Here is a 12,847-nt window from a genome sequence, read left to right as displayed (position 1 = left end):
AACACATGAGATGTTCACCAGTTTATTTTAGCTGCTCTATGAATCCTGAACACATAATGCTTTATAATGCATTTATAAGGTGTTTCTCTGCATCTATAACCTCATTGTGCTGCACTTAAAATGTAAATTCAGATTAGGTTGAATAGCCTGATGGTGACGCGGCTGTGAGCCGTTCAAACAGACGTCTGGGTCCGAACCCCTGATGGTCAAGCCGAGGGCGACAGCGGCAAGAAAAAACTCCCAGACCTGAGGAAGAAACCTTGAGAGGAACCAGGACTCAGCAGGGGAACCCGTCCTCCTCGGGTCGACACCAGACTGAAGAGCCTGAAAGCTCCATCATCAGAACCGGAAGGTAGGACTGGACATTTATAGGGTGTTAGACTGGAAGGAGGAGGAGTTTCAGGCTCCCCCCTCCTCCCAAATTTCAGTTACTTCATAGCTCCATTTATATTTACACACATTCCACTTTATAAAATAAGAGTTTAAACCTTAATAAAGTCGGGACTCTTATAACGTCTGTTCATCAGAACATTGTAAACATGAACGATGTTCTACATGATATGACACCATAACAAGGTTCTTGTGTATGTTCTGCAGAGCCAGGCCTTCGTAAACGTTTATTGGGTCTAGAACACAGTTCTGTACGGAGTCGGAGAGTAAGGGCTGATTTTGGTGGACTGGCACTGCGCCCAATTGATTTTAATGAGAATTTATTTTTTAGACATCATAACCTTTTATATGTAGTTTGGATTTGACAGACTTTGTTTATTTTAACTGTCTGGAAACTGTAATGTCAGGCTAGCTGGTGCTAGACTGTTAGCATTTAGCAACCAAGGCTAAATCAGTAGCAGCTCAGCTCTGTTAGCCTTTAGAGACAAACAGTAAACGACAGCCGACTCGTTTAGGAATATAGTTCAGTTTAGCAGTGGCTTTAAACGAGCTTTGCTAATTAAAGTCTTCCACAGTTCCTGCATTGGCAGAATAGGATTTAAAAGACACTGTAAAAACATTACATCACTTAAAGACTGTAACGCTCTGGTATGAAGCTCTATAAACTGTCATAGTGCATTAAACAGAAGTGTAGACAGTCTTTGGGAGAGATATCGTGTTGCATTATGGATCCTAAATTTCGGAAGTCATACACTCTTGATTTATAAAGTGTTCTGTGTGTAATTGTAACTATTTAGAAGTTCATAGAGGTTTATGCCTGGTGTTATAAGATGTTATGTGCACCTTATAAATGCATTTTGGGTACATTATGATTAGCAGGGCTTAAGATGGTGGAGACATGCAGGTGAAGGGGTTGGGCAGGGCTTTGCAGACGGCTGAGAACATTCTGGAAAGACGCTTCCTCGCCTTCTTGAAGGGCGTCGCTGTCGATTCTCTCTGTAGAGCTGAACAGAAGAGATGATTTCCAGAGTCAGACTGATGGTTTCTGGACTCCACGCCAGCAGGACCTGCTTTAGTCGACTTCTAGATGAGCAAAAATTGAACAAAGACGAAAACATCAAGATTAACAAAGGAAACATACAGTCTTACGTTTGAAATAGTAATTCAGAATGTTGACCAATGATGTGGTCGGTGTTTGTATTTGTGTACAATCCTTACCTTTTGTCCAAAGCTGATAAAAGGAGCTTTTCTGCCCACAAAGAAACAAAATCCACAGCTCCTCTTTCTCACAACCTCAGGCTCTCGGTCATTCAGTGGGCTGGAGCTGGAAGAGCTCGTCTCCTGGCTGGAGGTGCTACGATTCTCCAGTGTGTCTCTCACTGTTTCACTGCCAGCTTTGCTCGAGGGGGGAGGTGACGCACCAGGAGACGTGACGTCACGTACAGAGACGTCATCGGTCCTCTCAGAATCGGCTTGCTCAGAATTCACCACAAACCATGCCAGAAGATCCTCCATCTCTGCAGAGGTTCTGAAGGTCAGACTCAATGCCGTGTCATCTTTCATGGTGACCTTATCCATACAGGAGTCGGAGGGAAGCTGGAATGTAGGAGACACTGTCCGGCGTGGTGACCTGATCAACGCGGTGCTCCCAGTGTTCAGTGCAGGAATGTTCCAGACGGCACGGGAAGCTGTCGGGTGATGAAGACGCTTGATCCCACCACTGACGACATTAGTGCAGCTGATGGTGAGATCATCTCTCTGGGAAACATGGTTGGCTGTCGTTTCCCTCGATGTAGCACTGTGGATGTGTTGGGACACCAAAGACTCTGGGGTCTGTGATGAACGGTCAGCTCTTTCTTTGCGTTCTCTCTTTTTTTCCTCCACAGCTTTGGGGGCCTTTATCTTGGGGGGTGACACACCAGGAGACGTGACGTCACGTACAGAGACGTCATCGATCCTCTCAGAATCGGCTTGCTCAGAATTCACGAGCAATGCCAGAGGATCCTCCATCTCCCCAGAGGTTCTGTAGGTCAGACTCAAAGCCGTGTTTGAGGTTCTCTTCTGAGCTTCGACACATGTACTTGTTCCTTGCACGTCTTGGTCGAGAACCGCCAGTGAAGCTGATGGGTCACTTCCAACTGAGGATCCTGGTTGGAGACTCAAAACTTGCATTTTCATAAACACAGTGACCTGCACTGAAGGGACCTGGAGAAGATCCCTCAGTAGATCGCTCCTGACCCATGAATGTTCTGAGGAGCACATCCTAATATGTGATGGTCCAGTTCTGTTTCTTAAAGAGCTGAAGCTTGACCTGGTCAATTCATGTCCGTAACAGCGTATCATCTCATGTCGTCGCTGGTGAGACTGAGTGACCGCTACAATTTGAGGAGCAGAATCAACCTCCTCAAAAACGATGCCCTCCTCATGGCCGATGGCTCCACTTACTGCCTGACCAGCCTCAGTTAAGAAGCCCCTAACCATCGTGACTCTGACTGCAGGCCGTTTATGAAGGAAAATGGAGAAGACGAGGCACACTTTGGAGGAGCTGAACCGAAGCAGCTCACTCTTGTGAATCTCCACAACCTTCATGGTGACCTTATCCATACAGGAGTCGGAGGGAAGCTGGAATGTAGGAGACACTGTCCGGCGTGATGACCTGATCAACGCGGTGCTCCCAGTGTTCAGTGCAGGAATGTTCCAGACGGCACGGGAAGCTGTCGGGTGATGAAGACGCTTGATCCCACCACTGACGACATTAGTGCAGCTGATGGTGAGATCATCTCTCTGGGAAACATGGTTGGCTGACGTTTCCCTCGATGTAGCACTGTGGATGTGTTGGACCATCAAAGACTCTGGGGTCTGTGATGAATGGTCAGCTCTTTCTTTCAGTTCTCTCTTCTGTTCCTCCACAGCTTTGGGGGCCTTTATCTGGAGATCCTCTCGCGACTCAAGACCTGCAAAGAGATCTTCCTCCGAGTTTGAAGACGAGGCCTCCAGAATATTCAGCATCTCTTCAGCTAGAAGACTGCTGGTCGTCTTCCAGTTCCTGGGCAGTGGAGAGGCTTTTGAGGAGATGACCTTGCAGATGGCCTTTTCCATCACCTCCCTCACGAAATCCTCAACACTGTCACATATACGATCTGATTGGTCCAAAGATCTGGATTGAGAAATAATGAGACAAACACAAGAAGAAAACAGTCGTTAAAAACTCATTAATGTCACATTTGCTTTAATACAGAAACACAACAGTGAGGTTTTTACATATTAAGTTAATATTTTTATGGTTTGCTTCATTTATAGAATTTGATGTTCTTTCATCATCTGTGTTTCATGTGTTTGTGTGGTTTTTAATATGTGTGTTTATCAAATAACTGTTACCACAAATTTAGATTTGAATGATTAAAACAGAAAAGTTGAAAATATCCTTTTAAATCTTCCTGAACGTCTTTTAAGGAAAGGTTTAAACAGCCTTATTTCTCCATGTCTGCTGTGTTATGATCCATCACTGTTACTGCTACACTAGTAAACAGCAGGAGAGATGTGGTGAAGTAAAATGGATGAATTTGAGTTTTTCCAAATGTTTTTCTTCTGCTTTACTCATTTTAGGGATTGGTCACAAAATCAGCTCCTTAAATCTTCTTTTTCTGGGCTGATAAATGTTAGATGTGCTAACAGGTTCCACTCCAGCTGTTTACGCTCCTCAGGAGGTTTTCTGAGCTTCTACTTTTGGACTCGAGTTGTTTTTAAAAAGATAATTTAAACTATTTTTACTTTCACTTGACTTTAGGCTCCTCCATCCACCTCTGTTAGTCAGAGTTTAATCAGGTCATTATCTGGTCACTTGGTCTGTTTTCTTGGTTGTTTGGGGTCAGATTAGAGAATCACTGTGAATCAGTGACGGACACAGTTCTCTGACTGGTGACCGAGGAGGAGGAAACAGAGACGATGAACAGGGACATTCTTGGGGTCTCAGTCTTACCGTTCAGCTGAGGTTGAGGATGAAGGTCCAGTGGGGTCAGTGGTGGTAGACGGGCCAGACGGACTCACGGACTCAGACTCAGCTCTTTCTGTGTCCATCCCAGCTGCTCCAGTCAGAGTCGGCGTGTATCTCTGCACTGCAGACTTTGCTGCAGAGATCACGGTGTGACTGCAGAGCGCTGCAAACTGCAGCTGTGACACCTGAACACAGCAGAAACAATGACCATCATGTTTCAGGAGTTTTATATCTCACAGCATCTGAACTACTAAAACTGACCAACGTCCAGCTTAAAAATCTATCAGTCATTGTGGTTTGATACTTACTTCATTCGATACATCAGTCATCAACGTCCTCCATTCCCTAGAACATATTAATAACATGTTTAGTGTTAAATAATATTCTCTGTATTCTAACATTAAAGTCATGAAAATAATAATAACATTAAACATTAACATTAAACATTATAACAGAGACTGAAACTGAAACCAGAGCAGAAACAAACCCATCGCTCAGACGGAAGACGAGATCCAGGATCTCTGGGAAGCTTCGGCGCTTCTGTCCAGGAGCTTCTTCTCCACTCATAGTGCTGGACTTTCCTCACAATCCTGGAATCAAAAAGGTGAAATATTTATTATTTGGCTGATATTTTATTCCTGCTGAAAAAGTGACATAATAATAATAATAATAATAATAATAATATTAATAATAACTAGAAAGGGAAAGTTAATGAACAAACTTTAATTTGGCTTGAAAAAGCCAGTTAATTACGTTTAAAATGTTTGAAAACTGTTGATTGTTGTTAAAATGTTGCCAAAATGATGCTAAGCAGAAGCTGCAGTATCCATGGTGGATGGTAATTTGTTGCTAGGTGCTACCGTGAATGAAGTTCCACCTTAATCTGTACCACATTAATTTAAGGGCTACCTTAAACTTGAAGTTCCACCTTAAATCCTGTGCAAACTTAAATAAAGTTCCACCTTGAATTCTGTGCCACGTTAAATGTAGTGTTAATTGAACTTCCACTTTAAATTCTGCACCACCTTAATTTTAGTACTACTTTAAGGAGAGTTCCCCCTTAAATTCTGTGCCAGCTTAAAAGTAATTCCACCTCAAATTCTGTGCCACCTTAACTTTAGTGCAAGATTAAAGAGAGTTCCATTTTAAATTCTGTGCCACCGTAATTTGTGTTATGTTAATTGCATGTCCACCTTAAATTTAATGTTATGTTAAATGAAGTTCCACCTTAAGTTCAGTGCCAACTTATTCAGTGCTACCTTAAAAGAAGTTCTGCCTTACATGTGGTGTTAAATTCACTGCCACCTTAAATTTATTGCTAACCTAAATGCAGTTCCACTTTAAATTTAATTAAGTTCAGCGCAGACTTAAACTCAGTGCTACCTAAAGCAGTTCTGCCTTAAATTCTGTGCTACCTAAGTGCAGTTCCTCCTTAAAAGCAGTTCCACCTTAAAAATCAATATGTGTGCTGATGCTGCTGAGCATTAGGCTGTGAGCGTGTGAGACTAGGTGTTCGGTGACTGTGTGTGTGAGAGGGGCCCATTGTGACGTCACAAATCGGAATGTCCCCAACATTCCGCCCATTCATTCCTATGGGAAACACATATCACCGTTTATCGTCCGCAGTACGAAAACCGCGCGACGGACCGCTTAGAAACAAGCGCGCTATTCGGTATCGGATCTACATCGACAACTGTAGGAGAACTGTTTACATTTGAGCGCGGAATAATTATAATAATAATAATAATAATAATAATAATAATAATGTGAAAATGTATTTGCATTTGTATGTTTTATATTGTGTAGTTTAATAATAAATTTACAATCAATAAACAGTGATTTATGATAAAAATGTTTGGCCCGTTCATATTTCATACAGGTCTATAGGTTCACAGCTGGAACCATAAAATAATATTAAATCAATAAACGGACAGACAGTAATAATAATCCAGTTTAAACTAAATCAATATTAATCAGCAGCTTAGCGACATGTTAGCAACAACTGGCAGCAGATCAGCCTCACAACTGACTGATCTCGCGCCTGATTTACGGAAAAAGAGCCGGAAATCGGATAAACGAGCCTCGAATATTCATACTCCATAATAATAATAACAATGAGACGAAGAAGAGAAAATTATTATTATTATTATTAATATTATGATTCCTTTATATTGTAATATATTATGATAGTTGGGAGAGTCTAGAACGTTCTCCCAGTTTTAATGTGGTTCTTTTTGACGGTCAGTTCTTTTTCTGGACATTTTAAAAACAACTGTAAAAGGAGAATGTTCTCTATTAAACATTAATAATAATAATAATAATAATAATAATAATAACAGTAATAGTGAGTGAAGGTGGAGGAGGAGAGTCAGAATCAGAGGAATGAAATCACCGCCTACCTTCAGCAGCGCATCATCATTATGATCTGCTGATCAGCTGCTCCGAGCATTTATAGCGCCAGGACTCGCCCATTGTGACGTCACCGGTCGCCATGGCAGAGTGAGAGAGAGTACAGAGTCAGTGTAGCTCGTCCATTCAGGCAGCACCTCACGATCCCATTCATCACCCCAGCGGCGCATGACCGACCTTCAGCGCTGAAATGTGGGGGAAATGATGTCAAACAGCTGTGAATATTAAATGGTTGTGAAAAGGTTAACAAAATACTAATAAATCAACGATGAAATTTCAACTTCAAATCAACATAAAGTCTTAATCACCCTGCTTTATAAATATGATCAGTATTATTATTAATTTATTGCCATTTTTTTTTCTTTTTTCATAAGACCACTTCAAAAATCTACATTTATATGTTAAAAATAGTAAAACAGCAACAATAACAGTAACAGGGAAATTAAGTTTGTGAAAAAAACCTAACTGACAATCAGCACCCGTACTGGGGCGGCTGAGCGCACCCGTTTTGAGGCTGCCCGACTCTCCAGCGTTCAGCTGAGCGGGAGCGGCGTTTAGAGCGGCTTCTGGAAACTTCGGAGGCCTCGAAACGCGTTTGGTGAGTAAGACTGGGTTTATTTGACGGACCAACAGTTTTAATCGGACATTTACTTGGACTTAATCCTGTAATCTGATAATGCTGAACTCTTTATACAGTAAATGGAAAGTTAGCGCCCCTTGCTCAGTTAGCCGGTTAGCCGGTGGTCTGCCATGGTGGGCTAGCTGGGTCAGTCAGTGACTCTGACTGTTTCTCTCACAGTGTGAAATTATGAAGCAGTTAAAAGGAAATTTTTCTAATTCCTGTTTTAAAATCGGAGCGACGGTGTTGAATTCATGCTCTAAATCTCGCCAACAAACTGAGAGCTGCTGTCTAAGTTAGCTCAAGGCTAGCTAGCGTTAGCAGGCTGGCTAACAGCTCTGCTGGAGGACGGGTTCGGTTCCGGCTAACAGCTCTGCTGGAAGACGGGTTCGGTTCCGGCTAACAGCTCTGCTGGAAGGCGGGTTCGGTTCCGGCTAACTTGCGCTAAACTGTGAGGATTTTGAAGAAGGACTCAGATTTGAGCGAGTGAAGTGGAGCGGGCGGTGCTGGAGTGTCCGATCAGCAGAGTCTAATCAGGGTTTGTGGTGGGCGGGGCTGTTAGTTCGCTAGCAGGTAACGGCTCCACAGCCCGGACCGGGTCTGATGCTTCACTCAGATGAAGCGGGAATCTTTAGAGGGAGAGACGCGGAGTGACTGGAGCTGAAACTGAAAGGGCAGCTCCACAGAGTTTCTAAAATTCTGCATCATTAAATGGTTGCGGTGTTGACAGTCATTCCCAGGGGTTTGGGCTGAAATGCCCTGCTGTAGTGAAACCTACGATGGAGGAAATGTTCAGAGTCGGACGTCTGAAGGATTCAGTGCCTCTGAAAGCTCCTCTCAGAAAGCTGCTATATGAGGTGGTTAGATGTATAGATACTGTGTGACGCCTGAACCTTTGTTTTATGGTAGTTCAGTGATAAAATTTTAACTGGCTGTGTTTTTAATTCATTAATGCCGGAGGGGAACATGCAGGACAGAATCGTCTCCACAGAAAACTCTTTTTTCCAGACTGTTTTTCCACCATCACCATTACACAAACACATGTAGGTTCACTGGTGGTTTCAGACAGTAAATAAAATGGCTAAACTGGTGTTGTAGTCATGGTGACCCCTGGTTCCCATCACCACCACTGTAAAGAAACCTGAGTCGGTACATTTATTTACAATGAACCCTTTTATCTCAAACCCCTCTGAATGACTCTGCAGCCTCATGTTTACATGTTTACATTGGACTGAATTGTTCAGGAGTTTTGAGTTGGTAGGACTTTGTTGTCCTAACTGGATCAGAGTTATCCTCCCTGAGCTGAGCTGTAACTCGGTCACTCTCTGTCTGATAGTTTTACTGTCTTGAATTTGAGTATCTAAAGCGATGAACGTCAGTCGGTGTTCAGCTTTAGGAAGTTCAGTATCTGTAGTATAAACTGAAGTTTGAGAGCCGCTTTATGAGAGTATTAATGTGTGAATGGTGAGTGGAATAAAACCATTTAATGCCAGTACAAGAAATCACTGCGTCACTGACCAGAGGTCAGTCCGAGTGATGCTTCTGAAATCTCCTTGTTCTTGTTGGTCACCTGCACGTCCTTCATATACCAACAGCATTTTTCAGGCATGGAGGCCACCTTTATTTTCCTTTCTTTTTCTGCTGGTCGCTGGTTTGATTTCGCTCATTTTCTGTCTGTAATCACCCAAAACAAGTCTGTCTGTCTGTGTTCGGCTATTTCATATCTTAACCACACGTCAGCACAAGTACACCTTTCCCTTTCTCAGGATTGGCTGTAATAACGATGGGGAAAGAGCAGTTTTGTGACATTTTTAATTAAAGTCCTGTTTCAGGGTCTTTTTCTCCTCTTTTACTTCTGCGCTCCCTATTAACCACCATATTTCAAGCTGTGGAAGCTCTTCTCACCAGGAGAGAGCAAAGCACAGAACTTCTGAACCTGAGTAGCAGTAGAAACTGTTGAGCTGTGAGTCCCAGATACTGTTATTTATAGTGATGTCACAGTGCAGCTCTTTGTGCTGTTAGTATGTGTTTCTGTACGTGTTGCTGTTGTATGAATGCAGTAGGACTTTGAATGTTAAGTGTCTTTGTGAAAACCAGCACATTGTTTTTATTATTTACAGAATCGCTCTCCTTCTTCTGTGCTGCTGCATCCACAGCCCCTTTGTTCTTGTTTCTTTGTAGATGTGTTTCCCATAATGCCTGCTGTCGGCTATCTGGTGAGGGTTTTACTCATCTTGCTTACTTTTTCTTTATTTTAGATGCAGCCATGAAGAATCCACAGTAACAATCGCGCTGCAGGTGACAGAGAAATCCACCAGAGAGCTCCACATCTGTTAAGAGCCGAGTACATTAACATTATTGGGTAGGGGCCAGATGTTCGTTCTCTGTCTGCCTCTCTCTCTTCCACACATGCTCTATATATACATTCACTGACCACTTTATGTCCACCGTACTTAAGCCTGTTTGCAGATTACATCACGTCACTGCGCTGCTGTGGCTCATACTGGAGGGCAGGAGGTGGTTTTCATAGAAGGCCCTGTCAGGTTCTCAAAATGCCTATGGTTTACGGTGTTTATGGTTGCTAAATTAGTTCTAACTGAGAAACTACAAGGAGCTTTTATCAGGTACCAAAGCTCATTAATTGGGGAAAAATGCAAGAAATTGACCAAAAACGGCAGCAAAAAAAAAATATTTTGCACAGGTGATCTGTGGGTGTGCACAGGTGATAGATTTAAAAGGTACAAGCAGCACCACTTACACTAAAATCAGGGTTCACAGGTAAACAAAAGACAGGTGAACAAACGTTGCTTAGATCTGCTGCCTCAGTAGCAGTGCAGGTCTTTCAGCTCAGCTGGAAAAATGCTCCTCTTGAAAACATAATGATCAACATATGTTGTGATTTTCTCTCATAATATAGTCTAAACTAGCATAGTATGGGCTCCATCCTGTCTTCCGCCTCACACTTCCTGCCCTCCATCTGGAATTTGCACGTCATTCGAACCGTGTGACTGTAGAGACTGTATTAGAGACTGTAGTCCATCTGTTTCTCTGCAGAATTTGTTTACCCTTTTACCTGTTCTTCAGTGGTCAGGACCCCATAGGACCCCCCCCCCCACACATGTACTATTTGGGTGGTGGGTCATTCTCAGCAGTAACACTGACGTGGTGGTGGTGTGTTAGTGTGTGTTGTGCTGGTCTGAGTGGATCAGACACAGCAGTGCTGCTGGAGTTTTTAAACACTGTGTCCACTCACTGTCCACTCTATTAGACACTCCTACCTTGTCAGTCTACCTTGTAGATGTAAAGTCAGAGACGATATCTCATCTGCTGCTGCACAGTTTGTGTTGGTCATCTTCTAGTCCTTCATCAGTGGTCACAGGACGCTGCCCACAGGACGCTGTTGGCTGGATATTTTTGGTTGGTGGACTATTCTCAGTCCAGCAGTGACACTGAGGTGTTTAAAAACTCCAGCAGCACTGCTGTGTCTGATCCACTCAGACCAGCACAACACACACTAACACACCACCACCACGTCAGTGTTACTGCAGTGCTGAGAATGATCCACCACCCAAATAGTACCTGCTCTGTGAGGGTCCATGGGGGTCCTGACCACTGAAGAACAGGGTAAAAGGGGTCTAACAAAGTATGCAGAGAAACAGATGGACTAGTCAAGTCAAATCAAGTCAAATTTATTTATATAGCGCCTTTTACAACAGATGTTGTCACAAAGCAGCTTTACAGAGAATCCGGGTCCACGCCCCCAGTGAGCAAGCCTTGGAGACAGTGCCAAGGAAAAACTCCCTCAACAGGAGGAAGAAACCTTGAGAGGAACCAGACTCAAAAGGGGAACCCATCCTCCTTATGATGATTATGATAAGCGAAAATGAGCTCTCATTTGTTCCTCGATTGCTAACATTGAGAATCTGAATTTCAAAGGAAGAGAAACTACGGTCTGCTTTCTGGTTTAGTCCTAAAGTATTGGTGTAAATGGTTGCTATGCCTCCACCCCTGACCGTATAAGCGAGGACTATGTACATAGCTATAGCCTGTCGGGGTGGCTTCTTTTAAAGCCAAATACTCTTCAGGTCTAATCCACGTCTCTGTTAGACACAGAGCATCAAAGTCGTGATCAGTAATAATTTCATTAACAATGACGGCTTTAGATGTAAGAGATCTTATGTTAAGCAGTCCTAGTTTTAGACCAAAGGTGCGGTCATGGCAGAGTGGTACAACTGGTCTGATATTAATCAAGTTACTAGAGCAAGCACTTCGAGGCTTTTTGATGCTTTGTTTTATTCGGGGAACAGATACAGTCTCTATTGGGAGAAACCTATGAGCATTTGTATTTATAGAATAAGCTTTTTTATCAGCACTTGCCTTATTTACAGTATAAGTGCTAGTAATCGTCTTATTTTCAGTACTAACACTAGCATTATGAGCTGTAGCGTTTCTATTTTTGGCGCTCTTTACGTGGCCTTCGCTGTGTAGTCAGTGGATGGCCCTCTCGATGTTCCTAGAGAGGACAACAGATCCGAGATGACTAGGGTGAAGCCCATCCCTGCGGTAGAGCACTGGCTGTTCCCAAAACAAGGAGCAGTTGTCCACGTATCCCAGGCCGTTGAGGGTGCACCAGCCGCGGAGCCAAGACTGCAGCGTGAAGAGCCTGCTGAAGTGCTCAGATCCCCTCCTGTACATGGGAAGAGGGCCGGATATGATGATCCTGGCGTCCGTCTTCTTCCTGGCGGTGTCTAACAGCGTCTGGTAGTGCTCCTTCAGGACCTCACTACGTTGGTAGGAGATGTCGTTGGTCCTGACATGGATATCCACGGTGCCAAAGGCGTTTCGTCTGCTGAGAGCTGAGGGGAGACGCTTGGCTATGTCTAAAACACGTGCACCTGGAAGACAAGAGACAGTGGCATGGCTGTTTATTCCTTTTACTTTAACATGGCGAACAATAGAGCTACCGATAATATAAACTGAGTCCTGCGTAGAGGAACGAGACGTAGGTGAGGGCGTAGGAGGTGAACTGAGGGGGGGTGAAACGGTTGCAGGAGGTGAATATTGGCTGGGGCAGTGGTGAGGGTCTGGTGAGGTCCATGTGGTGTGAGAATGGCGTCTTCCGGCGTGCGGAAAGACGAGGCTGGTGCAACCACCGAGGGGGAAACATCCCGGGCGGCTTCGAGCATCGACTTCCACCGAAGGAGCTTGTCCTGCTTCTTCAGGAGGGCGGTGATCTGCCAGTCCAGCTGGGCCAACTCTGAGCTCAGTGCCTGGAGAGCCCGTTCTTGGGGGGACACATGGTGGATGGGCTGAGGAAGTATCTGTGAAAGAGACAAAGAAAGAGAGAGGGAGAAGACAAAATAAGAGGGAGAGGCGTGAGGGGGTTAGCGGCCTGCTAACTGCAAACTTTTCAAGTAAAGTTTGGACACTGCTCA

This window comes from Colossoma macropomum, unplaced genomic scaffold (genome assembly GCF_904425465.1).
Source record: "Colossoma macropomum unplaced genomic scaffold, Colossoma_macropomum, whole genome shotgun sequence".
Lineage (NCBI taxonomy): Eukaryota > Metazoa > Chordata > Actinopteri > Characiformes > Serrasalmidae > Colossoma > Colossoma macropomum.
This window is presented reverse-complemented; position numbering follows the sequence as displayed.